General features: G+C 54.0%; 1 long non-coding RNA gene across 2 annotated transcripts in view; it reads left to right on the top strand.

The window, feature by feature from the left end:
- LOC143764289 (uncharacterized) overlaps window positions 1-25,768 on the top strand; it is a 78,496-nt gene that overhangs the window by 47,042 nt on the left and 5,686 nt on the right. For both annotated transcript variants that reach the window (XR_013213143.1, XR_013213145.1), the window contains exon 2: window positions 23,956-24,078. This is a non-coding gene — a long non-coding RNA (uncharacterized LOC143764289). The remainder of the gene's footprint in view (window positions 1-23,955; window positions 24,079-25,768) is intronic.

The following is a 25,768-nucleotide window of genomic DNA, read 5'->3' as shown; positions in this document are numbered from 1 at the left end:
CAGAGGCTACCAGATTCCACACCACAATTCATAGGGTACTGGATGCCACCCCACAATTCGAAGGGTTCTTTAGGCCACACCCCAACTCGGAGGGTACTGCACGCAACACCCCAAATTGGAGGATACCAAAGGCCACACCCCAACTCTGAGGGTACCAAAGGCCACACCCCAACCCGGAGGCTGCCAAATGGCACACCAACTCGGAAGGTAGCGGAGGCCACACATCAACTTAGAGGGTACCCGGTAGGCACAACCATCTTGGAGTATACAAGGAGGCCACACCCCAAATCGGAGGGTGCCCAGAGGCCACACCTCAACTCGGAGGGTGTCCGGAGGCCACACCCCAACTCAGAGGCTACCAAATTCCACACCCTAATTCGAATTGTACCCTCTGAATTGTGGTGTGGCATCCTATACACTCTGAGTTAGGGTGTGGCCTCCGGTACCCTCCGAGCTGGGGTGTGGCCTCTGTACCCTTCAAATTGGGGTGTGACCTGAGAGTAACCTACAAATTGGGGTGCGGCCTCCAGTTCCCTCCTAGTTGGGGTGTGGACTCTGTCGGTGTGGCCTCCGGTACCCTCAGAGCTGGAATGTGGCCTTCAGTACCCTCCAAGTTGAGGTGTGTCCTCCAATACATCCGAGTTGGGGTGTGGCCTCCGATACCTCCGAGTTGGGGTTTGGCCTCTGATACTTAGTTGGGGTGTGGCCTCTTTGGGTGTGGCCTCCGATACCCTCCAAGCTGAGGTATGGCCTCCAATACCCTCTAAGTTGGGGTGTGGCCTCCGGTACCCTTTGAATTGAGGTGTTGCCTCTGGTACCCTTCGGTACTCTCTGAGTTGAGGTGTGTCCTCCGATACCCTCCGAGTTGGGGTTTGGCCTCCGATACCCTTAGTTGGGGTGTGGCCTCTGGCACCCTCTGAGTTGGGGTGTGGCCTTCTGGGGTGTGGCCTCCAGTACCCTCCAAGCTGAAATGTGGCCTCCAATACCCTCTAAGTTGGGGTGTGGCCCCCGATACCCTTTGAATTGAGGTGTTGCCTCTGGTACCCTCCGAGTTGGGTGTGGCCTCTGGTACCCTCCTAGTTGGGGTGCGGCCTCCAGTAACCTTCGAGCTGGGTTTGTCCTTCGGTGCCCTCCGAGTTGAGGTGTGGCCTCCGATACCATCCAAGTTGGGCTGTGGTTCCCAACACCCTCTGAATTGGGGTGTAGCCTCTTGTACTCTCCGAGTTGGGGTTTGGCCTTTGGTACCTTCCAGGCACCCTCTGATTTAGGGTGTGGCATCCGGTACCCTCCGAGTTGGGGTGTGGCCTCTTGTACTCTGAGTTGGAGTGTGGCCTCATATACCCTCCGATTTGGTGTGTGGCCTCCGGTACCTTCAGAGTTAGGGTGTGGTCTTCTGTACTCTCCGAGTTGGGGTGTGGCCTTTGGTACCTTCCAGCACCCTCTGATTTGGGGTTTGGTTTCCTTTACCCTCAGAGTTAGGGTGTGGACTCCAATACCCTCAGAGTTAGGGTTTGGCCTAAGGTGCCCTTCGAGCTGGGGTGTGGCCTCCGGTACCCTACGAGTTGGGGTGTGGACTACGGTACTCTACGAGCTGGGGTGTGGCCTCCGATACCCTCTGGTTTGGGGTGTGGCCTACGGTACCCTCCTTGTTGGCGTGTGACCTCTCGTACCCTCCGAGTAGGGGTGTTGTTTCCCGGCACCCTGCGAACTGGTGTGTGGCCTCCAATACCCTCTGAGTTCGGGTGTGGCCTTCGGTACCTTCCAGGCACCCTCCGAGATGGGGTGTTGCCTCCAGGTACCCTCTGCTTTGGGGTGTGGCCTACCGTAACCTCCGAGTTGGGGTATGGCCTCCGGTACCCTCTGAGATGTGGAGTGGCTTCCAGTACCCTCCGAATTGTGGTATGGCCTCCGAATAACCTCAGAATTGGGCTGTGGACTACGGTACCCTCGTTGTTTGGGTGTGGCCTCTGGTAACCTCCGAGTAGGGGTGTGGTCTCCGGTACTCTGCGAGCTAGGGTGTGGCCCCGATACCCCACGAGCTGGGGTGTGGCCTCCGGGTACCCTCCGAGTTGAGGTTTGGCCTCCGGTACCATCCAAGCAGGGGTGTGGCCTCCAGTACCCTCCGAGTTGAAGTGTGGCATCCAGATACTGACCTTCCAGGCACCCTTGGAGTTGGGGTGTGGACTCCAGTTCTCTCTGAGTTGGGATGTGGCCTACAGGCACCCTCTGAGTTGGGGTGTGGCCTCTGGTACCTTCAAGGCACCTTCCCAGATGGTGTGTGGCCTCCAGGTACCCTCCATGTTGGGGTGTGGCCTCTGGGCTCCCTCTGAGTTGGGGTGTGGCCTCTGGTAACTTCAAGGCACCTTACAAGATGGGGTGTGGCCTCCAGGTACCCTCTGGTTTGGGGTATGGCCTCCAGTACCCTCCGAGAAGGGGTGTTGTCTCCGGTACCTTCTGAATTGTGGTGTGGCCTACAGCACCCTCTGAATTGGGATGTGGCCTGAGACATGTCAGAGTAGGGGTGTGGCCTACGGTACCCTCCTTGTTTGGGTGTGGCCTCTGGTACCCTCCGAGTAGGGGGGTGGTCGCCAGTACCCTGCGAGCTGGGGTGTGGCCTCCGATACCATCCGAGTTGGGTGTGGACTCCGGTACCTTCCAGGCACCTTCCGAGATGGAGTGTGGACTCCAGCACCCTCCGAGTTGGGGTGTGGCCTCCAGTACCATCCGAATTGGGGTGTGGCCTCTGTGTAACGTCAGAGTTGGGGTGTGGCCTCTGGTACCCTCCGAGTAGGGGTGTGGTTTCCAGTATGTTGCGAGCTAGGGTGTTGCCTCAGATACCCTCCGAGTTGAGGTTTCACCTCCGGTACCCTTCAAGCTGGGGTGCGGCCTCCAGTACCTTCCAGGGACCCTTGGAGTTGGGGTGTGGCCTCCAGTACCCTCCGAGATGGAATATGGTCTCTGGACGGGCACACTCCGATTTGGGGTATGGCCTCTTGGAGCTCTCTGAGTTGGGGTGTCGGATCCGATATGCTCCGAGCTGGGGTGTGGCCTCCGATACCCTCCGAGTTGGGGTGTGGCCTCTGGTAACTTCCAGGCACCTTCCGAGATGGGGTGTGGCCTCCAGGTATCCTCTGGTTTGGGTTCTGGCCTCCAGTACCTTCCGAATTGGGGAGTGGCCTCCGGTACCCTCTGAATTGTGATGTGGCCTCCAGTACCCTCCAAATTGAGGTGCGGCCTCCGAGTAACCTCAGAGTTGAGGTGTGCAGCCTACGGTACCCTCCAAGTTGGAGTGTGGCCTCTGGTTCCCTCCAAGTTGGGGTGTGGTCTCCGGTACCTCACGAGTTGGGGTGTGGCCTCTGGTACCCTCCGAGTTGGGAGTATCCTTCAGTACCCTCTGGGTTTGGGTGTGGCCTCCACTACTCTCCGAGTTGGGGTGTGGCCTCCAGTACCCTCAGAGTTTGGGTGTGGCCTCTGGTACTCTCCAAGTTGGGGTGTGGCCTCTTATCCTTCGATTTGGAGTGTTGCCTCCGGTACCCTCTGTGTTTGGGTGTGGCCTCTAGTATCCTCCGATTTGGGGTGTGGCCTCCGACGCCTTCCGAGTTGGGGTGTGGCCTCCAGTACTCTCTGGTACCCTCTGAGTTGGGGTGCGGCCTTTTGGGTTGTGGCCTCCAATACCATCCAAGTTGTGATGTGGCCTACGGTACCTTCCAGGCACCGTCCGAGTTGGGGTGTGGCCTCTATTATCCTCCGAATTCCGACTTGGTGTGTGGCCCTTTGAGGTGTGGCCTCCTGTACCCTACGATCTGAGGTGTGGCTGCCAATACCCTGAGAGTTGGCCTCCGGTACCCTACGAATTGGGGTTTTGCCTCCGGTACCCTCTGAAATGGGGCGTGGCCTCCAGTACCCTGCGAGTTGGGGTGCGGACTCTTGGGGTGTGGCCCCGGTTACCCTCCAAGCTGAGGTGTGGCCTCCGATATCCTCCGAGTTGGGGTATGGTTTCCGATCCCAGAGGCCCCACCCCAACTTGGAGGGTACCCGGAGGCCATACTGGCCCAGCAGGACTCAGAGGGTAACGGAGCACACCCCAAGAGGCTGCACACCCCAACCAAGATGGCCTACGATATCCTCTGAGTTGGGGTGTGGTTTCCGAAACCGGAGGCCACACCCTAAATCAGAGGGTACCGGGGCCCAAATCCCAAATCGGAGGGTATCAGAGGACACACCCCAAGAGGTTGCACACCCCAAGAGGGTACCAGTGTAGGTCACACTCCAACTCAGAGGGTAACAGAGGCCATACCCCAACTTGGAGGGTACCCGGAGGTCACACCCAACTCAGAGGGTAACGGAGGCCACACCCCAACTGGGAGGTTTCCGCCAGAGGCCACACCCCAACTTGGAGGGTACAGGGGACCACACCCCAACTTGGAGGGTAACTGAGGCAACACCCCAACTCAGAGGGTACGGAATCCACACCTCAAATCGGAGGGTACCCGGAGGCCCCCCCCCCAATTCGGAGGGTAGCAGAGAACACACCCCAACTCAGAGGGTATTGGAGGCCACACCCCAACTTGGAGGGTAACGGATGCCACACCACAATTAGGAGGATACTGGAGGCCACACTCCAACTCAGAGGATATCGGAGGCCACACCCCAACTCGGAGGGTATTGGAGGACACACCCCAACTCGAAGGGTACCATAGGCCACACCCCAACTCGGAGGGTGCATGGAGGCCACATCCCAACTCGGAGGGTAACGGATGCCACACCCCAATTCGGAGGGTATCGGAGGCCACATCCCAACTGTGAGAGTACGGGAGGCCACACCCCAACTCGGAGGGTATAGACGGCCACACCCCAACTCGGAAGGTACACACCCCAACTCAAAAGGAACAGGAGACCACACCCCAAAAAGGAGGGTACCGCAGGCCAAACCCCAACTCGAAGAGTATTGGAGGCCACACCTCAACACCGAGGGTACCGGAGGCCACACACCAACTAGGAGGATGCATGGAGGCCACACCCCAACTCAGAGGGTATTGGAGGCCACACACCAACTCGGAGGGTAACGGATGCCACAACCCAATTCGGAGGATACCGGAGGTCACACTCCAACTCAGAGAATATAGGAGGCCACACTCCAACTCGGAGGGTATTGGAGGCCACACCCCAACTCGGAGGGTATCGGAGGCCACACCCCAATTCGGAGGGTAAAAGGAGGCCACACCCCAATTTGGCCTACGATATCCTCTGAGTTGGGGTGTGGTTTCCGAAACCGGAGGCCACACCCTAAATCAGAGGGTACCGGAGCCCAAATCCCAAATTGGAGGGTATCAGAGGACACACCCCAAGAGGCTGCACACCCCAAGAGGGTACCAGTGTAGGTCACACTCCAACTCGGAGGGTAATGAAGGCCAAACCCCAACTTGGAGGGTACCCAGAGGTCACACCCAACTCAGAGGGTAATGGAGGCCACACCCCAACTGGGAGGTTTTCGCCAGAGGCCACACCCCAACTTGGATGGTACAGGGGACCACACCCCAACTTGGAGGGTAACGGAGGCAACACCCCAACTTGGAGGGTACGGAATCCACACCTCAAATCGAAGGGTACCCAGAGGCCACACCCCAATTCGGAGGATACCGGAGGTCACACTCCAACTCAGAGGATATCGGAGGCCACACCCCAATTCGGAGGGTAAAGGAGGCCACACCCCAATTCGGAGGGTAAAGGAGGCCACACCCCAATTTGGATGGTACAGAAGGCTACACCCCAACTCAACCTACACCTCAACTCCGAGGGTGCCTGAAAGGTACCGGATGCCACACCACAACTTGGAGGGTACCATAGGCCACACCCCAACTCGGAGGGTACATGGAGGCCACATCCCAGCTCGGAGGGTATTGGAGGCCACATCCCAACTCGGAGGGTATTGGAGGCCACATCCCAACTCGGAGGGTATTGGAGGCCACACCCCAACTCGGAGGGTAACGGATGCCAAACCCCAATTCGGAGGGTATGGGAGGCCACTCCCCAACTCGGAGAGTATAGACGGCTACACCCCAACTCGGAAGGTACACACCCCAACTCAAAAGGAACAGGAGACGACACCACAAAAAGGAGGGTACCGCAGGCCAAACCACAACTCGAAGGGTATTGGAGGCCACACCCCAACTAGGAGGGTGCATGGAGGCCACACACCAACTTGGAGGGTAACGGATGCCACACCTCAATTCGGAGGATACCGGAGGTCACGCTCCAACTCAGAGGATATCGGAGGCCACACCCCAACTCGGAGGGTATGGACGCTGTTACGGAACCCCTCAGCACCCAGATTATGTTGTGCAGTTATATGTATGTATAATAGTTTCCATGTGGGAGGCATGTCCCTAATGCATCAGCCCACAGGCTGCGCCCCTGGGCAGAGGGGACAAGATATCCCCCCCTTCTGCCCTCTCCCACCTTTGTAATTCCCACAGTAAATATTGGCAGGCTCCGGCCCCCTGTGGCTATTGTAATGTATGTCTGGCCTGCTGCTTTTCAATAGGCCTGCCCTCTGTACCTGTGTGATATATATTCTGTGTCCTGCGAGTAAAGTGTTGTCATACTGGAAATACGTGGAGAAGCAGTGATATTTTATATGTGCCCATGTAATCAAGGAATTCCAGCCAGCGTCCTTCATTCAGACTCCAGCTAAAGCAGAGTGGACCTCCTAAAACACGGGGTGGTACTAAAGAGGTACTCCAGCACGGTAGACCCCGTTACACTGGTGGCAGACAGCGGGATGTGATACCCCGTCTACAGGAGGAAAGGAATGAATGGAAAACAACTACCAGAAGTTAAAGAGGACTACATTAAAAGATCTGGTGGAAGCCCGAGGGTTAATCGCCAGCAACAAAACAAAAGCGGATTTTATAGCAGCCATAATGGAACACGACAGTGCAGCGCCCTCCAATGTGAACGTGGAGGAGACTGAATTCCAGAGGGAGGTAAAGAACAGACTGGCGTTCTATGGCCCAAAAGCCTGAAGTAGAGATCATACGAGAGGTGATGGCTGATGTGCGTACTGATCTGAAGGAAAAGATGGCCGAGCGGACCAGGATAGAGCTAGTCAAGATGGAGATGGCAGAGCGGACCAAAGTGGAGCTGGCCAAGATGGAGATGGCAGAGCGGACCAAAGTGGAGCTGGCCAAGATGGAGATGGCAGAGCGGAGAGAGGAGAGTCAGCGAGCAGGGGGAGCTCTGGCCTCCGCCCAGGTACCTTCAACAGTAAGCCACAAAAAGATCCAGTATAATGCCTTCTGACAGTTGGGGGAGGCAGAGGAAGACATTGATGGCTTTCTGCAGGACTTTGAGCGGCAGTGTGCCCTTCATCAAGTGAAGCCGGAGGAACGAGTTCAGATTCTGGCCAGCAAGCTGACCGGCCGGGCAGCGGACGCCTATCGCATGGTACCTGATGAGGACTGTATGGACCTTGAGAGGAACAAAGAAGTGATCTTGGCCCGGTATGCACTGACACCAGAGGCATTCCGCCAAAAGTTCCACGGACTTATAAAACGCGTAACCGATACCCACACTGAATAGGCCTGTAAATTACGGCGGTCACTGCTACAGTGGGTACAAGGGAGCCAAGCAACCACTAAGGACGTCCTCCAGCTCTTCTTGTTGGAACGATTCTTTAATGGACTAACCCCTGAGACACAGGGATGGCTTCGGGACAGACGGCCAAAGACTCTTGAGGAGGCCGCTCGTCTGGCCGATGAACATCATGATGCCAAGAGGCTTCAGTTGTCTGGATCAAAGATGGTCGCTAGGGGTCCGCCCATGGATCTGGAGGCCCCCAAACCACCGAATATTGTAGGGGGACGAGCTAAAAACCCAGCCTACTAGAGTCCCCCTGGGGCGTGATGCCACACCAGCCATCAGCTGGGCCACCTGCAAAAACAATGTCCCAACCGGGCTTGGGATACCCAGTGGCCAAAGGCAGGAACAGCTACCTTCAGACGGGCCGCTGTACACTGCTACCAAGGCGAAGCTGACCCGGCATTGGGGGCTACGACTAACCAGGGGGTGGAAGTGATCGAGAAAGTGCTGCATGAAGTAGACCCCGTGCAGGCAGCCCAGGCAGATAATCGACAACAGCATCGACAGGTCGTGTGGGTTAATGGGAAACGTATGCAGGGACTAAGATTCCAGGGCAACTTTGACCCTTGTGAAGCCTCATCTCGTCCGGGACCAAGAGAAGACAGACCGGACAGTGGCAGTCCGTGTAGCAGGGGGAGCCATACATCGACTGCCCACTGCCAGGATTCACCTGAACTGGGGAGTCGGGGTTGGCCTTGTTGAGGTCGGCTTGATGGAGGATTTGCCTGCAGACGTCTTGCTGGGAAATGACTTGGGGCCCATGTTGTCTGCCTTCTCGGTTGCCCCTCTGGCTGAGACATATCCTGTGACCACCCGGAGACAAGCTCGAGCTGCGGAGGCGGAATCACACTCAGAGGAGGCCCAGGTAAGACATCCCAGCCCTACACGTATTCCCATAGCCAGACACATTTCTTGGGCCACCCCAGATGAATTTAAGAGGGAGTTACTTGAGGATCCTTCATTGGAGGGATATCGTGGGAAGGCACAGGAGGGGAGAGGGGTACTGGAAGGGGAACAGTTTGTATGGAAGCAGGGACTCCTCTACCGGATCACAGAGCAGCACCACACAGGGACGAGCCCCACTATAAAACGACAGCTGGTAGTTCCCAAGAAGTATGGGCAGGAGTTACTGCGAATCTCTCATGACATACCCTTGGCCGGGCACTTCGGCGTCAGTCGCACCAAGCATCGTCTCACACAAAACGTCTTTTGGCCGGCGGTAACCTATGATGTTCGTCAGTACTCTAAAAAAAACACCATTGGAGGAAAACCTCCACTAAACTCAAAAAAAAAAAAAAAACACCAGAACACAGGCATGCTTACCTGTTCAAGGCCTCCAACAATTGCACTACCCAGGGTGCACCAGGCCCAAGTAAAGATAGCAAACAACACAGGTGCAAATAATACCGATGCAGCCAACCTACAATCAGGAATTGGCTGCTTGGAGCACCCATGCAAAAAAATAGTCTGTATGTGGCATGTTCACACAGGACTGCAAAGTATATGGTGAAAAGCCTATTAATGACGCCATAAATATAGCGGGCTAACCATGATGCATCCTGTGTGAACAGAGGCCACAGTGTACAGAGCCATCTAGGGCCCAGGCGCACCCTGGAAAAATGTACAGTGCACCAAAAACATAACAATGTATGCAAGGTATTGGTTGATATTATGGCCACAATATTGAAGCTGCCAACCCACGTCAAGGGTCCTTGTATCTTGGCAGTCCTAATCTAAAAAAACACCATTGGAGGAAAACCTCCACTAAACTCAAAAAAAAAAACACCAGAACACAGGCATGCTTACCTGTTCAAGGCCTCCAACAATTGCACTACCCAGGGTGCACCAGGCCCAAGTAAAGATAGCAAACAACACAGGTGCAAATAATACCGATGCAGCCAACCTACAATCAGGAATTGGCTGCTTGGAGCACCCATGCAAAAAAATAGTCTGTATGTGGCATGTTCACACAGGACTGCAAAGTATATGGTGAAAAGCCTATTAATGACGCCATAAATATAGCGGGCTAACCATGATGCATCCTGTGTGAACAGAGGCCACAGTGTACAGAGCCATCTAGGGCCCAGGCGCACCCTGGAAAAATGTACAGTGCACCAAAAACATAACAATGTATGCAAGGTATTGGTTGATATTATGGCCACAATATTGAAGCTGCCAACCCACGTCAAGGGTCCTTGTATCTTGGCAGTCCTAATCTAAAAAAACACCATTGGAGGAAAACCTCCACTAAACTCAAAAAAAAAAACACCAGAACACAGGCATGCTTACCTGTTCAAGGCCTCCAACAATTGCACTACCCAGGGTGCACCAGGCCCAAGTAAAGATAGCAAACAACACAGGTGCAAATAATACCGATGCAGCCAACCTACAATCAGGAATTGGCTGCTTGGAGCACCCATGCAAAAAAATAGTCTGTACTGACGAATAGATGTTCGTCAGTACTGCCAGACCTGTGACAGTTGCCAGCGCATTGGCAAGAGGGGAGATCGATGCAAGGCCAAATTACGCCCCCTCCCCATTGTGGAGGAACCATTTAGCCGAGTAGCGGTCGATCTGATAGGGCCATTAGCCAAACCCAGTCCATCAGGGAAAAGGTATATATTGACAGTGGTAGATTATGCCACACGGTATCCAGAGGCGGTTGCGTTTCCTAACATACTGGCAGACGGTGGCGGTTGCCCTGCTCCAGGTTTTCTCACGGGTTGGATTTCCCCGGGAGATTATCTCAGACCAGGGTACCCAGTTTACAGCAGAGGTAACCAACCAACTGTGGAAGCTGTGCGGTGTAAAGTCCATTAGAAGCGCCCCGTACCACCCACAAACCAATGGGTTGTGTGAACGCTTTAATGGGACGTTAAAACAACTCATTGGGACTTTTACCAGGACCTACAGGGACTGGGAGAAATTCTTACCACACCTCCTGTTTGCCTATCGGGAGGTGCCCCAAGAATCCACGGGGTTCTCCCATTCGAACAGGAGACGGGTAAGGGGACCCCTAGACTTAGGGTACCGTTACACTAAACGATTTACCAACGATCACGACCAGCGATACGACCTGGCCGTGATCGTTGGTAAGTCGTTGTGTGGTCGCTGGGGAGTTGTCACACAGACAGCTCTCCAGCGACCAAAGATGCCGAAGTCCCCGGGTAACCAGGGTAAACATTGGGTTACTAAGCGGAGGGTCGCGCTTAGTAACCCGATGTTTACCCTGGTTACCATCGTAAATGTAAAAAAAAAAAAAAACAGTACATACTCACATTCCGGTGTCCGTCAGGTCCCTCACCGTCTGCTTCCCGCACTGACTGTGAGCGCCGGCCGGCCGTAAAGTAAAAGCAGAGCACAGCAGTGACGTCACCGCTGTGCCCTGCTTTACGGCCGGCACTCACAGTCAGTGCGGGAAGCAGACGGCAGGGGACCTGACGGACACCGGAATGTGAGTATGTACTGTTTTTTTTTTTTACATTTACGATAGTAACCAGGGTAAACATCGGGTTACTAAGCACGGCCCTGCGCTTAGTAACCCGATGTTTACCCTGGTTACAAGCGAACGCATCGCTGGATCGGTGTCACACACACCGATCCAGCGATGACAGCGGGAGATCCAGCGACGAAATAAAGTTCCAAACGATCTGCTACGACGTACGATTCTCAGCGGGGTCCCTGATCGCTGCTGCGTGTCAGAAACAGCGATATCGTATGGATATCGCTGTAACGTCACGGATCGTACCGTTGTAGCGACCAAAGTGCCACTGTGAGACGGTACCCTAAGTGCTAGAACACTGGGAAGGGGAGGGCATCATAGAAGGGGTACCTATTGCACCCTATGTCCTGGAATTCTGGGACCGCCTACATGACCCAGGCTGTACGTGGGAACATACAGGTGGCCCAGCGGCGCCAGCGCGTATGGTACGATCGGAGGGCCAGAGAATGCACCTTGGAAATAGGACAGAAGGTCCTGGTGTTAGAGCCCACTAGGCAGAACAAGTTCCAAGCTGCATGGCAGGGGCCCTACCAAGTAGTGGGGAAAATAGCTGACACCACCTAAAACGTCGCCGATTGTGACGACCCCAGGGTTATCTGCATGTTCCACGTGAATATGCTGAAGCCCTACCGGGAGCGCTCTGAAGAGGTAGTGGCTATCTGTGCACTTGAAGCAGAGGATTTAGCCAGACTTCCCTTGCCGGATGTCTTAGGGGAAAGGATTCAGTCTAAAACATGGGACCAGGTACACTGGGGTGAAGACCTAGGTCCCCGGGAGAGACAGCAGGCGGAGGTGTTGTTGAGACAGCGACAGGATGTTTTCGGGGAGACCAGGGTACACTCACCTGGCACAACACAAGGTTGAGACCCAGGATCAGACCCCCCTGTGACACCCCCCTTCCGCGTCCCTGAGTCTGTACAAGAAGGGATGTGACAAGAGCTACAAGAGATGTTGCGTTTAGGGGTCATTGAAGAGTCAGATAGTCCCTGGATATTCCCCGTAGTGTTAATGCCCAAGAAGGATGGGACTACACGGTTTTGTGTAGACTATCGTAAGCTCAATGAGAAAATGGTGACGGATGCATATCCCATCCCGCGTGTGGATGAGTTGTTAGACCGGCTGGCGGGGGCAAAGTATTTGACCACCATCGATCTATGCAAAGGCTACTGGCAGATTCCCCTTAGTCCTGACGCTATTCCCAAGTCGGCATTTGTCACCCCGTTCGGCTTATTCCAGTTTCGAGTTATGCCATTCGGGATGAAGACTGCCCCGGCGACCTTCCAGTTGCTGGCTGACCGGCTTCTAGATGTCTCCAAGACTATGCTTGTGCCTACCTGGATGACATCGCCATCTACAGCGCGACATGGGAAGAGCATCTAAATCACCTAGAGACAGTATTGGACAGGATCCACAAGGCCGGAATCACCCTGAACCCAAACAAGTGTCACGTGGGCAAAGCAGAGGTTCAGTATTTAGGGCATTGGGTGGGAAGTGGGAAACAGTGACCAGAACCAGCCAAGATTGAGGCCATAGCCAAATGGCCCAACCCATGCACTAAAACCCAGGTCATGGCGTTTCTAGGGACAGCGTAGCCAAGCCCCTCACTGATCTGACCCGTAAGAACCAACCCCACCAGGTAACCTGGACCCCAGAGTGTTAGGAAGCCTTCTGCCAGCTAAAGGACACCCTCCCCAATACCCCTGTATTGGCCGCACCCGATCCAACTAAACGTTTCCTTGTTCACACAGACACTTCTATATTTGGATTGGGGGCAGTACTGAGCCAAGTCGGGCCAGACGGCCAAGAACACCCTGTAGCTCACCTGAGTCGGAAACTACTGCCCCGTGAAATAAGCTATGCAGCCATCGAGAAGGAGTGCCTGGCGGTAGTATGGGCACTCAAAAAGTTGCAACCATATTTGTATGGACGACAGTTTTCCCTCCTAACGGACCATAATCCCCTAGTTTGACTTAATCGGGTCTCCGGAGACGCCAGATTACTGCGGTGGAGTTTAGCCCTACAACCTCTGGACTTCACCATCCACTACAGACCCGGCAAACAAAATGGTAACGCCGATGGACTAAGTCGACAAACGGAACTTGTACCAACCCCATAAACTTCAGTCATCCCCAAACCGATCCATTAAGGATCAGACTGTGTATGCCGATCGCGTCGCTGAAAAGGGGGAGCCGTGTTACGGAACCCCTCAGCACCCAGATTATGTTGTGCAGTTATATGTATGTATAATAGTTTCCATGTGAGAGGCATGTCCCTAATGCATCAGCCCACAGGCTGCGCCCCTGGGCAGAGGGGACAAGATATCCCCCTTCTGACCTCTCCCACCTTTGTAATTCCCACAGTAAATATCGGCAGGCTCCGGCCCCCTGCGGCTACTGTAATGTATGTCTGGCCTGCCGCTTTTCAATAGGGCTGCCCTCTGTACCTGTGTGATATATATTCTGTGTCCTGTGAGTAAAGTGTTGTCATACTGGAAATACGTGGAGAAGCAGTGATCTATCTATATCTATATATATAATTGTCTAAGGGTTTTTCCGTCTGTCTGTCTGTCTGTCCTGGAAATCCCGTGTCTCTGATTCGGCCTCGACCAATCAGAGACGGGCACAGCATGGCGGCGATGATGTCATAAAGGTTGCCTCGACCAATCAGCGACGGGCACAGTATCGACGTAGATGTCATAATGGTTGCCATGGCAACGATGATGTCATAAAGGTTGCCTCGACCAATCAGCGACGGGCACAGTCTGCCGCGAATTCTGGAATCATCATTGTCCATATACTACGGGGACATGCATATTCTAGAATACCCGATGCATTAGAATCGGGCCACAGTCTAGTATATATATATATATAATTGTCTAAGGGTTTTTCCGTCTGTCTGTCTGTCTGTCTGTCTGTCTGTCTTTCTGTCTGTCTTTCTGTCTGTCTTTCTGTCTGTCTGTCTGTCTGTCTGTCTGTCTGTCCTGGAAATCCCGCCTCTCTGATTGGTCAAGGCCGCCGGGCCTCGACCAATCAGAGACGGGCACAGCATGGCGACGATGATGTCATAATGGAAATCCCGCGTCTCTGATTGGTCGAGGCCGCCAGGCCTCGACCAATCAGCGACGGGCACAGTATCGACGTAGATGTCATAATGGTTGCCATGGCGACGATGATGTCATAAAGGTTGCCTCGACCAATCAGCGACGGGCACAGTCTGCCGCGAATTCTGGAATCATCATTGTCCATATACTACGAGGACATGCATATTCTAGAATACCCGATGCGTTAGAATCGGGCCACAGTCTAGTATATATATAATTGTCTAAGGGTTTTTCCGTCTGTCTGTCTTTCTGTCTGTCTGTCCTGGAAATGCCGCGTCTCTGGCGGCCTCGACCAATCAGCGACAGGCACAGCATAGCGACGATGATGTCATAATGGAAATCCTGCGTCTCTGATTGGTCGAGGCCGCCTGGGCCTCGACCAATCAGCGACGGGCACAGTATCGACGTAGATGTCATAATGGTTGCCATGGCGACGATGATGTCATAAAGGTTGCCTCGACCAATCAGCGACGGGCACAGTCTGCCGCGAATTCTGGAATCATCATTGTCCTCCACTGCTGTCAAGTGCCGCCATTGTCCATATACTATGGGGACATGCATATTCTAGAATACCCGATGCGTTAGAATCGGGCCACAATCTAGTATTTTATATGCGCCCATGTAATCAAGGAATTCCAGCCAGCATCCTTCATTCAGACTCCAGCTAACACAGAGTGGACCTCCTGAATCACGGGGTGGTACTAAAGAGGTACTCCAGCACGGTAGACCCCGTTACAGACGCCACACCCCAACTCGGAAGGTACAGGAGGCCACACCCCAACTCAAAAGGTACTGGAGACCACACCCTAAAAATAGAATTAGTTCTTACCGGTAATTCGGTTTCTAGGAACCTTCCACGACAGCAGTATCGGAGGATGTCTCCCCGCCCTAATAGGGGACAGGAAACAAAGAGGTTAAATACCCCTCCCCTTCCTGCAACCACCAGTGTTTTTTCTGGACACAGTAGCATGTATAGTTACCATTTAAGTGCAGGAATCATAAATTTATAAAACAGATAGGGAGGGAAATTAGTGCTGTCGTGGAAGGTTCCTAGAAACCGAATTACCGGTAAGAACTAATTCTATTTTCTCCAGTCACCTTCCACGACAGCAGTATCGGAGTGATACCAACCGCTAATTTCTTTAGGGAGGGACAACCGCCTGCAGAACACGTCTGCCGAACGTTAGATCCCTGTTGAAGTTGAGCCTGTAGTGCCTGGTGAACGTGTGTATTGACGACCAGGTGGCGGCTCTGCAAATCTGCTCTGCTGAAGCGCTTCCCCTTTCCGCCCAGGAGGTTGAGACTGAGCGGGTAGAGTGGGCCTTCAGAGAAGCTGGGGGTGATAGCTTTTGAGAAGAGTATGCTAGGCTAATGGCCTGCTTTATCCAATTAGCGATTGTGCTTTTGGCTGCCTTCTTGCCCTTATTACGCCCTGACCACTGGATGAACAGGTTTTGATCCAACCTCCAATCCTCCCTTTGCTGGAGGTAGAACAGGACCACCCTGCGGACGTCCAGGGTGTGAAAGACCTCCTCTTTAGGATTAGAGGGATTGGGACAGAAAGAAGGTAATATGATGTCCTGATTTCTGTGAAAGCTTGAAGCTACTTTAGGTGTAAAGGACGGGTCTAATTTGAGGATTATACTATCCGTAGTTATAGTCAGGAATGGTTCCTGAATTGATAAGGCTTGTAACTCCCCTATACGCCTGGCAGTGGTGATAGCTACCAGAAAGACCGTTTTGAGGGTTAAGATCTTTAAGCTAGATGCTGAAAGGGGTTCAAAGGGGTCCCCGGTCAGACCTTTTAGCACCAGGTTTAAGTCCCAAGGTGGGGTATGGATCTGGAGTCTCGGACGGATTCTGGTTGCCGATGATATGAATCGTTTCACCCATCGATGACTTGCTAGATCCCGGTCAAAGAAAGCACCAAGAGCTGACACCTGAACCTTTAGGGTACTTGGTGAAAGACCCAGCTCTAAGCCCTTCTGTAGGAATTGAAGAATCTGCGCAATATTTGGGTTGAAAGGATCCGGACTGTTCGGGGCACACCATGATGAAAATTTCTTCCATATCTTGCCATAAATGGCGTTCGTTATTGGCTTCCTACTTTTCTGTAGGGTTTCGATTACTTCCTGCGAGAGTCCTCTGGCTCTCAGGATCTCGGCTTCAGTAACCAGGCTGTCAACTTTAGTTTGTGTAGGTCTGGATGGGTCAGGGGACCCTGTTGAAGAAGGTCGTGTCTCTGTGGTAGCGGAATCGGGCCTTCTAGACACATGCCAGTTAGTGCGCTGAACCAGCTCCTTCCTGGCCATAATGGGGCCACCAAAATCGTTGTGACTTGATCCGTCCGGATCTTCTGCAACGTCCTGGGTAGCAATGGTATCGGTGGAAAAGCATATGCCAGGGTAAACTCCCAGGGGTGGGAGAACGCGTCCAGTCCTAGTGTCCCATTTGAGGGGGTCAGGGAGAAGAAGGTGTTTGATTTTGTGTTCTGAATGCTGGCAAATAGGTCCACATCGGGAGTTCCCCACCTCTGGACCAGGGCTAGGAATACCTCCTGGTTTAGAGACCATTCCCCTGGATGGAAGTCTCTCCGGCTGAGATAATCCGCCTGGGAATTGTCCAATCCCCTTATATGAACTGCCGAGATTGACATCAGGTGGTTTTCTGCCCAGGAAAAAATCCTTCCAGCAGTCAGCTTCAGGTTCGAGTGTCCTGTGCCCCCTTGGTGTCGGAGATATGCCACGGTGGTCATATTGTCGGACATCACCCGGACATGGTAGCCCTGGATGATGACAGATTCGGCTTTTAGCGCCTCTTCCACCGCTTTCAATTCCCTCAGATTTGAGGAACTGCGTCTCACATCTGGGGCCCACAACCCCTGGAAGTGGAAGCCTTCTATCACGGCGCCCCAACCTCTCTGACTTGCGTCTGTTGTGAGAACTCTGAGGGGAAGCTGGTCCCAGCTGACTCCTCGGTGTAGATTCTGGGGGTTCAGCCACCATAACAGAGAGGATCTCACATGCGAGGGAAGGGGAATCTTCCTGGTTAAGGCCATCTGAAGTCCTCTTGAGTATGCCAGGATGTGTGATTGAAGTATTCTCGTATGGGCTTGCGCCCAGGAGACTGCTTGAATGCAGGATGTCCATGAGCCCAGGACTGACAAAGTCTCTTAGAGTCGGGGCTCTTTGATCTCTGAACCTGGAGATCCTGCGGACAAGATCGGTCTGACGGTCCTCGGGTAGAAAGGACATTCTCTTCTCCGAATCCAGAAGGATTCCTAGGAATTTCTTCTGTGGCGAAGGCTGGAGGTCTGATTTCTCCAGGTTCGGGATCCACCTGAGAGATTCTAGAATGTCGAGGACTTGTCACATCCTGATTGAGACGTGAAGCGGATGGAGCGATGATAAGAAAATCGTCCAGGTATGGTATGACACAGATCCCCTGTTGACGAATAAAGATTACCGCTTCTGTCATGATCTTGGACAAGACTCGTGGAGCCGACGAGACTCCGAACGGGAGGACGTTGAATTGGTAATGGCTGACCCGTTTGTTTTGGGAGATCGCGAACCTGAGGAATCTTCTGTGGTCTGGGTGTATTGGCACATGATAGTATGCGTCCCTCAGGTCCAGCGTCGCCATCACCCAGTCCTGACCGATCAGCGGGATTGCTGATCTGATCGATTCCATTTTGAATCTCCGGTATTTTATTACCTGATTTAGAGGTTTCAGGTTGATAATGATGCGATGTTTCCCTGAGGGTTTTTTCACCATGAAGAGGTGGGAATAGTGACCTTCTCCTATTTCCCGATGTGGTACCTGGGAGATCACCTTCGCTCGAAGCAGGTCTAGGATATCCGGCATCAAAATTTCCCGAAGTCCTGGGGATTGTAGGGAAGTGATAGACAGACGATGGGGAGGAGGACTCTCGAACTCCAATCTTAGTCCCTCCCGTATGGTATGTAGGACCCGCTGGTTTGTGGTAATCACCTGCCACTGGGAGAGGAATCCCGAGAGTTGACCCCCGACCGGAGGGCAGTCATTGTTTTTCAGAGGCCTGAGTCGGTTGGAGGACCAGGATGTTTCTGGCTTTTCCTCCCTTGGGGTAACTCCATCGTCCTGATTTGCCCTTACCCCTGTAATTCTGCTGGGGGGTTTGGTCACGGGGGGGACGAAAAAACCGCTTCTTAGGGTTCTTTTGTTCCGGAAGGACCTTCTTCTTATCCGAAGCTTTGTCCAAGATTTCGTCCAGGACTGGCCCAAATGCATAATGACCCTGGAAAGGTATACCGCAAAGCTTAGACTTTGAGGTAATATCACCTCCCCAGGATTTGAGCCACAAAGCTCTTCTAGCGGAATTAGTGAGAACCGCTGATTTAGCGGCAACCCGTACTGATTCTGCGGAGGCGTCCGCAAGGAATCCGGTTGCCCTTTGGAGCAGAGGAAGAGAATTAAGAATCTCTTCTCTGGGTGTACCCTGCACCAGGTGATTTTCCAATGTACGCAGCCAGAGGAACAGGGATCTGGCTACACATGTTGATGCCACGTTGGACCTCAGTAGGTTAGTTGAAGTCTCCCAGGATTTTCTTAATAAACTCTCAGTTTTGCGATCCATGGGATCTTTTAGCTGGGAGGAATCTTCAAAAGGCAGGGCTGTTTTTTTGGTTACCCTTGAAACCTGGACATCGACCTTGGGCATTTCGAAAAGAGAACAGTCTCCCTCCAAGGGAAACCGGTTCTTGAGTTCTGATGGCACATTTAACCCTTTCTCTGGAAGGCCCCACTCATGGAGGATGAGACTTTCTATATTTTCGTGTATGGGGAATCCCTTTACCGATTTGGGCTTTAACCCCCCGAACATGTCATCCTGTACAGAATGGCCCTCCACCTCCTCCTCCACCCCCATGGTGCCCCTCACCATAGACACTAATTCCTCCAAATCCTCGGAGGAAGAGATACTTTTTGTTGTCTGATTTGGGAGCAGAGGTAGAGGCAGAACTCTCATTCTCCCAACGGTCCCGAGTCAGAAGTATGCACTTCTCCTGAGTCAGAGTCAGAGACTACAGGGGCTATTTTCCTTTTTTTAGCAGGAGGAGGCTGTGGTGTCGGGGGCTGGGAGAAGGTCGCCATGGAAGATTGAACTTCCTGCCTGATGAGAGTCCTGATGCTGTCCATAAGAGAGGGCTGTTCAGCACCCAGAACCTCGTCTGTGCATGGCTGGCAGAGCTTCTTTTTATATGTGGAGGGAAGCTTGGACGCACATGCAGCACACTTGCGACTGGGCACCTTCTTAGAGGCAGAAGCCTTGTCTCCCTAAAGGGGAGAGAGAGAAGACGGACTAAGTCGCTTGATTTTAGAAAATGGACAGCAAGGGACATCATCCCACTACTTACGGCAGGGGGGTGAGCGCTGGGCTCTGCAGAAGCAGAGTGAAGGGATTTGTCGCCATCCATATCAGAGATCTGACTATAGAGAGTATAGACAGGAGGTCTTACCTGGAGGCTTCCTTAGCCAGGAATAAATAGGTTACCGAGGCTCCCAGCGAGATTGGTGGTGCTCCTCCCCCTCGTGGTGTCTGTTTGATGGGGGGGGGGTCAGGGATGTCCCGTCCATGCCGCCACTGCATGTCCCGGCTCAGGACGCTGAACGGCGCGCGCGGGAGCTGCGGCGCAAGGAGCCGGCGAAAAAAACGGAAGTTCGGCTGAACGTCACTTCCGGTGCGCGCGCCAGTTCCAGCAGCAGCGTGGAGGGAGGAGGAAGCCGGGGAGCTTGAGAAGGACCCCGGAGCACCGCACCACCCTGCTTTGCCTCCCGAAAGAGGCGCGGGTAGGGCGGGCAGGGGTCCCAAGTCGCGTGAAAGGTCACGGAGATGGGAGCAGTCTGGATGGAGGAGGAGAGTGGAGCCCCCGACCTCGACTGCCCGGCTAGAAAGGTAACAGTGCTCCCGATCGCCGGCCACGGCAGCACTATCAGAGAACCTCTTCATGCCCCATAGGGCACAGGAAAAACACTGGTGGTTGCAGGAAGGGGAGGGGTATTTAACCTCTGTTTCCTGTCCCCTATTAGGGCGGGGAGACATCCTCCGATACTGCTGTCGTGGAAGGTGACTGGAGAAAAGGAGGGTACCGCTGGCCAAACCCCAATTCGGAGGGTATTGTAGGCCATACCTCAACTCCGAGGGTACCGGAGGCCACACCCCAACTAGGAGGGTGCATGGAGGCCACACCCCAACTCAAAGGGTGTTGGAGGCCACACACCAACTCGGAGGGCATTGGAGGCCATACCCCAACTCGGAGGGTGCTGGAGTCCACACTCCATCTCGGAAGGTGCCTGGAAGGTACCGGAGTCCACACCCAACTCGGATGGTATCGGAGGCCACACCCCAGCTCGCAGGGTACTGGCGACCACCCCCCTACTCGGAGGGTACCAGAGGCCACACCTAAACAAGGAGGGTACCATAGGCCACACCCCTACTCTGACATTACTCAGAGGCCACGCCCCAACTGAGGGTACTGGAGGCCACACCCCATACCATAGGGTACCTGGAGGCCATACCCCATCTCGGAAGGTGCCTGGAAGGTACCAGAGGCCACACCCCAATTCAGAGGGTGCCCAGAGGCCACTCCCCAACTCGGAGGGTTCCAGGAGTTCACACCCCATACCATAGGGTACCTGGAGGCCATACCCCATCTCGGAAGGTGCCTGGAAGGTACCAGAGGCCACACCCCAATTCAGAGTGTGCCCGGAGGCCACATCCCAACTCGGAGGGTACTGGAAGCCACACCTCAACTCCAAGGGTGCCTGGAAGGTCAGCACCTGGATGCCACACTCCAACTCGGAGGGTACTGGAGGCCACACCCCTGCTTGGATGGTACTGGAGGCCAAACCTCAACTTGGAGGGTACCCGGAGGCGACACCCCAGCTCGCAGGGCATCGGGGGCCACACCCCAACTCGCAGGGTACTGGAGACCACACCCCTACTCGAAGGTTACCAGAGGCCACACCCCAACTCAGACGGTACCGTAGGCCACACCCCAACGCTGAGGTTACTCGAAGGCCACACCACAATTCGGAGGGTACTGGAAGCCACTCCACATCTCAGAGGGTACGGTAGGCCACACCCCACAGTAGAGGGTACCTGGAGGCAACACCTCATCTCGGAGGGTGCCTGGAAGGTACATGAGGCCACACCCAAACTCAGAGGGTATCGGAGGCCACACCCCAGTTCGCAGGGTGCCGGGGAACAACACCCCTACTCGGAGGGTACCAGAGGCCACACCACGAGGGTACCGTAGGCCACACCCCAAACCTGAGGGTACCTGGAGGCCACACCATCTCGGAGGGTGCCTGGAAGGTACCGGAGACCACACCCAAACTCGAGTTCAAAGGCCAAACCCCAGCTCGGAGCGTTTTGGAGGCCACACCCCAACTCGTAGGGTACTGGGGGCCACACTCCAGCTCGAAGGGCACCGGAGGCCAAAGCCTAACTCTGAGGGTATTGGAGTCCACACCTTAACTTTGAGGGTAAAGGAAACCACACCCCAAATCAGAGGGTGCTGGAAGGTACCAAAGGCCACACCCCAACACGGAGAGTATAGAAGGCCACACCCTAACTGAGGGTTTCGGAGGCCACACACCAAATTGGAGGGTATCTGAGGCCACACCCCAACTCGGAGGATATCGAAGGCCACATTCCAGCTCGGAGGGTACCGGAGGCCACACCCCCAGAGTCTACACCCCAACTAGGAGGGAACTGGAGGCCACACCCCAAATCGAAGGTTACTTAGGTCACACCCCAATTTGAAGGGTACCGAAGGCCACTCCCTAGCTCGGAGGGTACCTGAGGCCACACCACAATTTGGAGGGTATAATTCGAATTAGTGTGAAATTTGGTAGCCTCTGAGTAGGGGTGTGGCCTCCGGGCACCCTCCGAGTTGAGGTGTGGCCTCTGGGCACCCTCCGATTTGGGGTGTGGCCTCCTTGTATACTCCGAGACAGTTGTGGCTACCGGGTACCCTCTAAGTTGATGTGTGGCCTCTGCTACCCTCCGAGTTGGGGTGTGCCATTCGGCAGCCTCTGGGTTGGGGTGTGGCCTCCGGAACCCTCCGAGTTGGGGTGTGACCTTTGGTATCCTCCAATTTGGGGTGTTGCCTCCAGTACCCTCCGAGTTGGGGTGTGGCCTCCAGAACCCTCCGAATTATGATGTGGCATCTGGTACCCTATGAATTGTGGTGTGGAGTCTGGTAGCCTCTGGAGTGGGGATGTGTCCTCCGGTACCCTCCGAATTGAGGTTTGGCCTCCGGTACCCTCCTAGTTGGGGTGTTGCCTCCAAGTACCCTTCGAGTTGAGGTGTGGCATCCTGTACCCTCTGAGTTGGGGTGTGGCCTTTTAGTAGCCTCCGAATTGGGGTGTGGCCTCCGGTACTCTCTGAGTTGGGGTATTGCCTCTTTGGATGTGGCGTCCGGTATCCTCTCAATTGGGGTGTGGCCTCCAGTACTCTCCGAGTTGGGGTGTGGCCTCCAGTACCCTCTGAGTTGGGGTGTTGTTTCTGGTACCTTGCAGGCAACCTCCGAGTTGGGGTGTGGCCCTCCGAATTAGTTTGGTATCCGGTACCCTACGAGTTGAAATGTGGAGTCTGTTACCCTCTGAGTTGGGATGTGGCCTCCATGCATCCTCCTAGTTGGGATGTGGCCTCCGATGCCATCTGATTTTGCGTTTGGCCTCCGGTACCCTCTGAATTGCGGTGTGACCTCCGGGCACCCTCCAAGTTGGAGTGGCCTCCGGGTACCCTCCGAGTTACGTTGTGGCCTCCGGGGTTGGGGTGTGGCTTGCGGTATTGCAGGGTGGACGGTGCAGGGATGAAGCGATAACCCTCAATCCACCATCCCTTTGTTAGGGAGGTGGAGAGGAACCGTCCGTCGCCTTGTGCCATCCGCTTTAACAGTGGTGGGACAGTGGGGGCTGCTCGGACGCCAAAGAGAAGGAGCCTCTGTACATCCACGGAGTTCAAGGCCCCTGGGTGGACTGGGCAAGTTGTCCGGCCATAGGCCTGGCTCCAGGAGGCGATACTCTATGTGCTCATCCGTTGCTGGAGTGGGGAGATCGGGACCCGACGGAACAGTCGCCCCTAAATTTAGCTCAGGCATGGCTCCCACATCACAAGAGAGGGTACGGTGAGGCGACACTCTGCGTTCTCGCCTGTTGATGGTTCGGGGGAGATCGGAACCTTGAAAGGATCCGTCGCCCCCTTCACTCCGTTATTTTAAAAAAATAAAAATTTACAGTACAGTAAAAAATAAAATAAAAACGATGGGGTCTGAACCAGACCCAAGTGCCTCCTACAGACACTAAGCAAGAACTGGTTAGCTGAGAGCCAGCAGGAGGGTGTATACTGCAGAGGAGGATCTAACTTTCTTTGTATCACTTAGTGACAGCCTCCTATTGGCAGCAGCATACACCCACGCCTGTGTCCCCCAATAAGGTGAAGGAGAAATGTTATCAACTACTGGATAACTCACATTTTAAGATATATGTAAACACTGAATATATGAAATTTTCAACTGCATTACTTTTAGGTGGAATACTTCTAAAATGAATGTACTTGGCATATAAATTGGTCAATTCAGGAGAGCCCACCAGCTGTGACAAGGCGTACCTTTCATTGATGGGACCCTAACGTAATATTTATCAAACATGTCTCTCTATCTCTCAGGGAAGCAAGTTCACCATGGTTAATTGCACTCTTTATGGCATTCCCTGTACAGTATAGATGTCATAGTCTTACAGAGGTCGTCAGGTGCCACATCTACACTTACCTGTGAAGACACATTAACAGGTATGAAGCATCCTTTGTACTTTTAAGAATTCCAATAGTGCTCCAGCAGTGGGCTGTTGGGGGTGGGTGGGAGTTTCTCATTTACAGGCAATGCGCTACAGGAAAAGTATCCTATCTGGTAAACTAGGTGTTGGTTGATAGGATTTAATTTACTGTATTTTTCAGACTATAAGACGCACTTTTTCCCCCAAAATTTTTTATATTCGGAATATACTTAGAAATACCGTGGCGGAGGTCCCACGCTGCAGACTCCCTTCCCAGGCTGGTGCGGCTCTCTGTTGTGGCGGTGCTCTATGGGACCGGGGCAGCGGTGGTCTCATTGCAGAGATCTGAATCTGAGCATGAGGCCACCGCATCGCAGGAATGGATCTGTGTGGGCCTTCAGGCATTCATGAGATGCCGGTGGAGCCCAGGGAACTGCCACCGCAGCCCCACAGAGCACCTGTTGCAAAATGCCGACGGAGCCCCGCCACACCAGAGAGCAGCACCACGGCACCAGCCTGGGATGGGTTATCCCGGAGGCCACCGCACCAGCCTGGACCACCGAACTCCTCGTGACCACCCCTCCCCCGTAAGCTGAATTCGGACTGTAAGACGGACCCCCATTTGACACATTTTTCCCCTATTTTCCTTCTGAAAATTTGGGATGTGTCTTACGGTCTGGTGCGTCTTATAATCCAAAAAATACGGTACATTTTCACCCATGGAGAACTGTCTGCACGCCAGATGGGTTTCTCCATTGAGAGCCAGTAACATCCCCTCACCACCATAAAGTCACAAATATCCTATCAACATATTTGCTGGTCCACAAGATTAGTCTAGATTCTACATCTAAGTACCGTATTTCCTGGCATATAAGACGACCTTTTAACCCCTGAAATTCTTAAAAGTCGGGGGTCCTCTTATAGGGCGGGTGCGGACCAATGTGCATATGGTGGGTGGGAGAAGTGGTCCCAATGACGAAGTGAGGGGCGTCTCACCTCATTGTGGCAGTGATACTCTCTGTGCTGGGGGGGCGGCGGCAGCTCCTCTTTGTGCAGCATGGTGTCTCTGTGCTGGGGGCGTCGGCGGCTCCTCTTTGTGCAGCGTGGGGGCTCTGTGCTGGGGGGAGGAGGCGCATCTTTGTGCAGCGTTGGGGCTCCGCCGGCATTTCCTCAAAGCCCCGAGGCCCCGGCAGCTCCATTGCGGCGGCCTCCCGAAAAATGGCTGCTTGGGCGGCGCATACTGATTCAGATCTCGTCCTGAGATCTCGGGAGACGAGATCTGAATCTAAGCATGTGCCAACCCCAGCGGCCATTTTCCCGGAGGCCACCGCATCGCAGCAATGGAGCTGCCAGGGCCTCCAGGCTTTGAGGAAATGCCGGCAGAGCCCTAACGCTGCGCGAAGATACGCCGCCGTCCCAGAGCACAGAGCCCCCACGCTGCACAAAGAGGAGCTGCCGCCACCCCCCAGCACAGAGAGCATCGCTGTCACAATGAGGTAATAGGGGAATACTCCACTTACTCCTTCCCTGTGAGAGCCCCCTCTCTTCGTCATTGGGACCACCCCACCATATGCACATTGGTCACCCGCCCTATAAGCCGACACACGGCGTATTAAGACGACCCCCAACTTAAGATGATCTTATATTTTAACTAGAAAAGTTTGGGGGTCATCTTATACGCCAGAAAATACGGTATATGGTTTATT

The sequence above is a fragment of the Ranitomeya variabilis genome, chromosome 1, assembly GCF_051348905.1.
Source record: "Ranitomeya variabilis isolate aRanVar5 chromosome 1, aRanVar5.hap1, whole genome shotgun sequence".
Lineage (NCBI taxonomy): Eukaryota > Metazoa > Chordata > Amphibia > Anura > Dendrobatidae > Ranitomeya > Ranitomeya variabilis.
The sequence above is the reverse complement of the archived record's forward strand: the minus strand, read 5'-3'. Positions and strand labels throughout refer to the sequence as shown.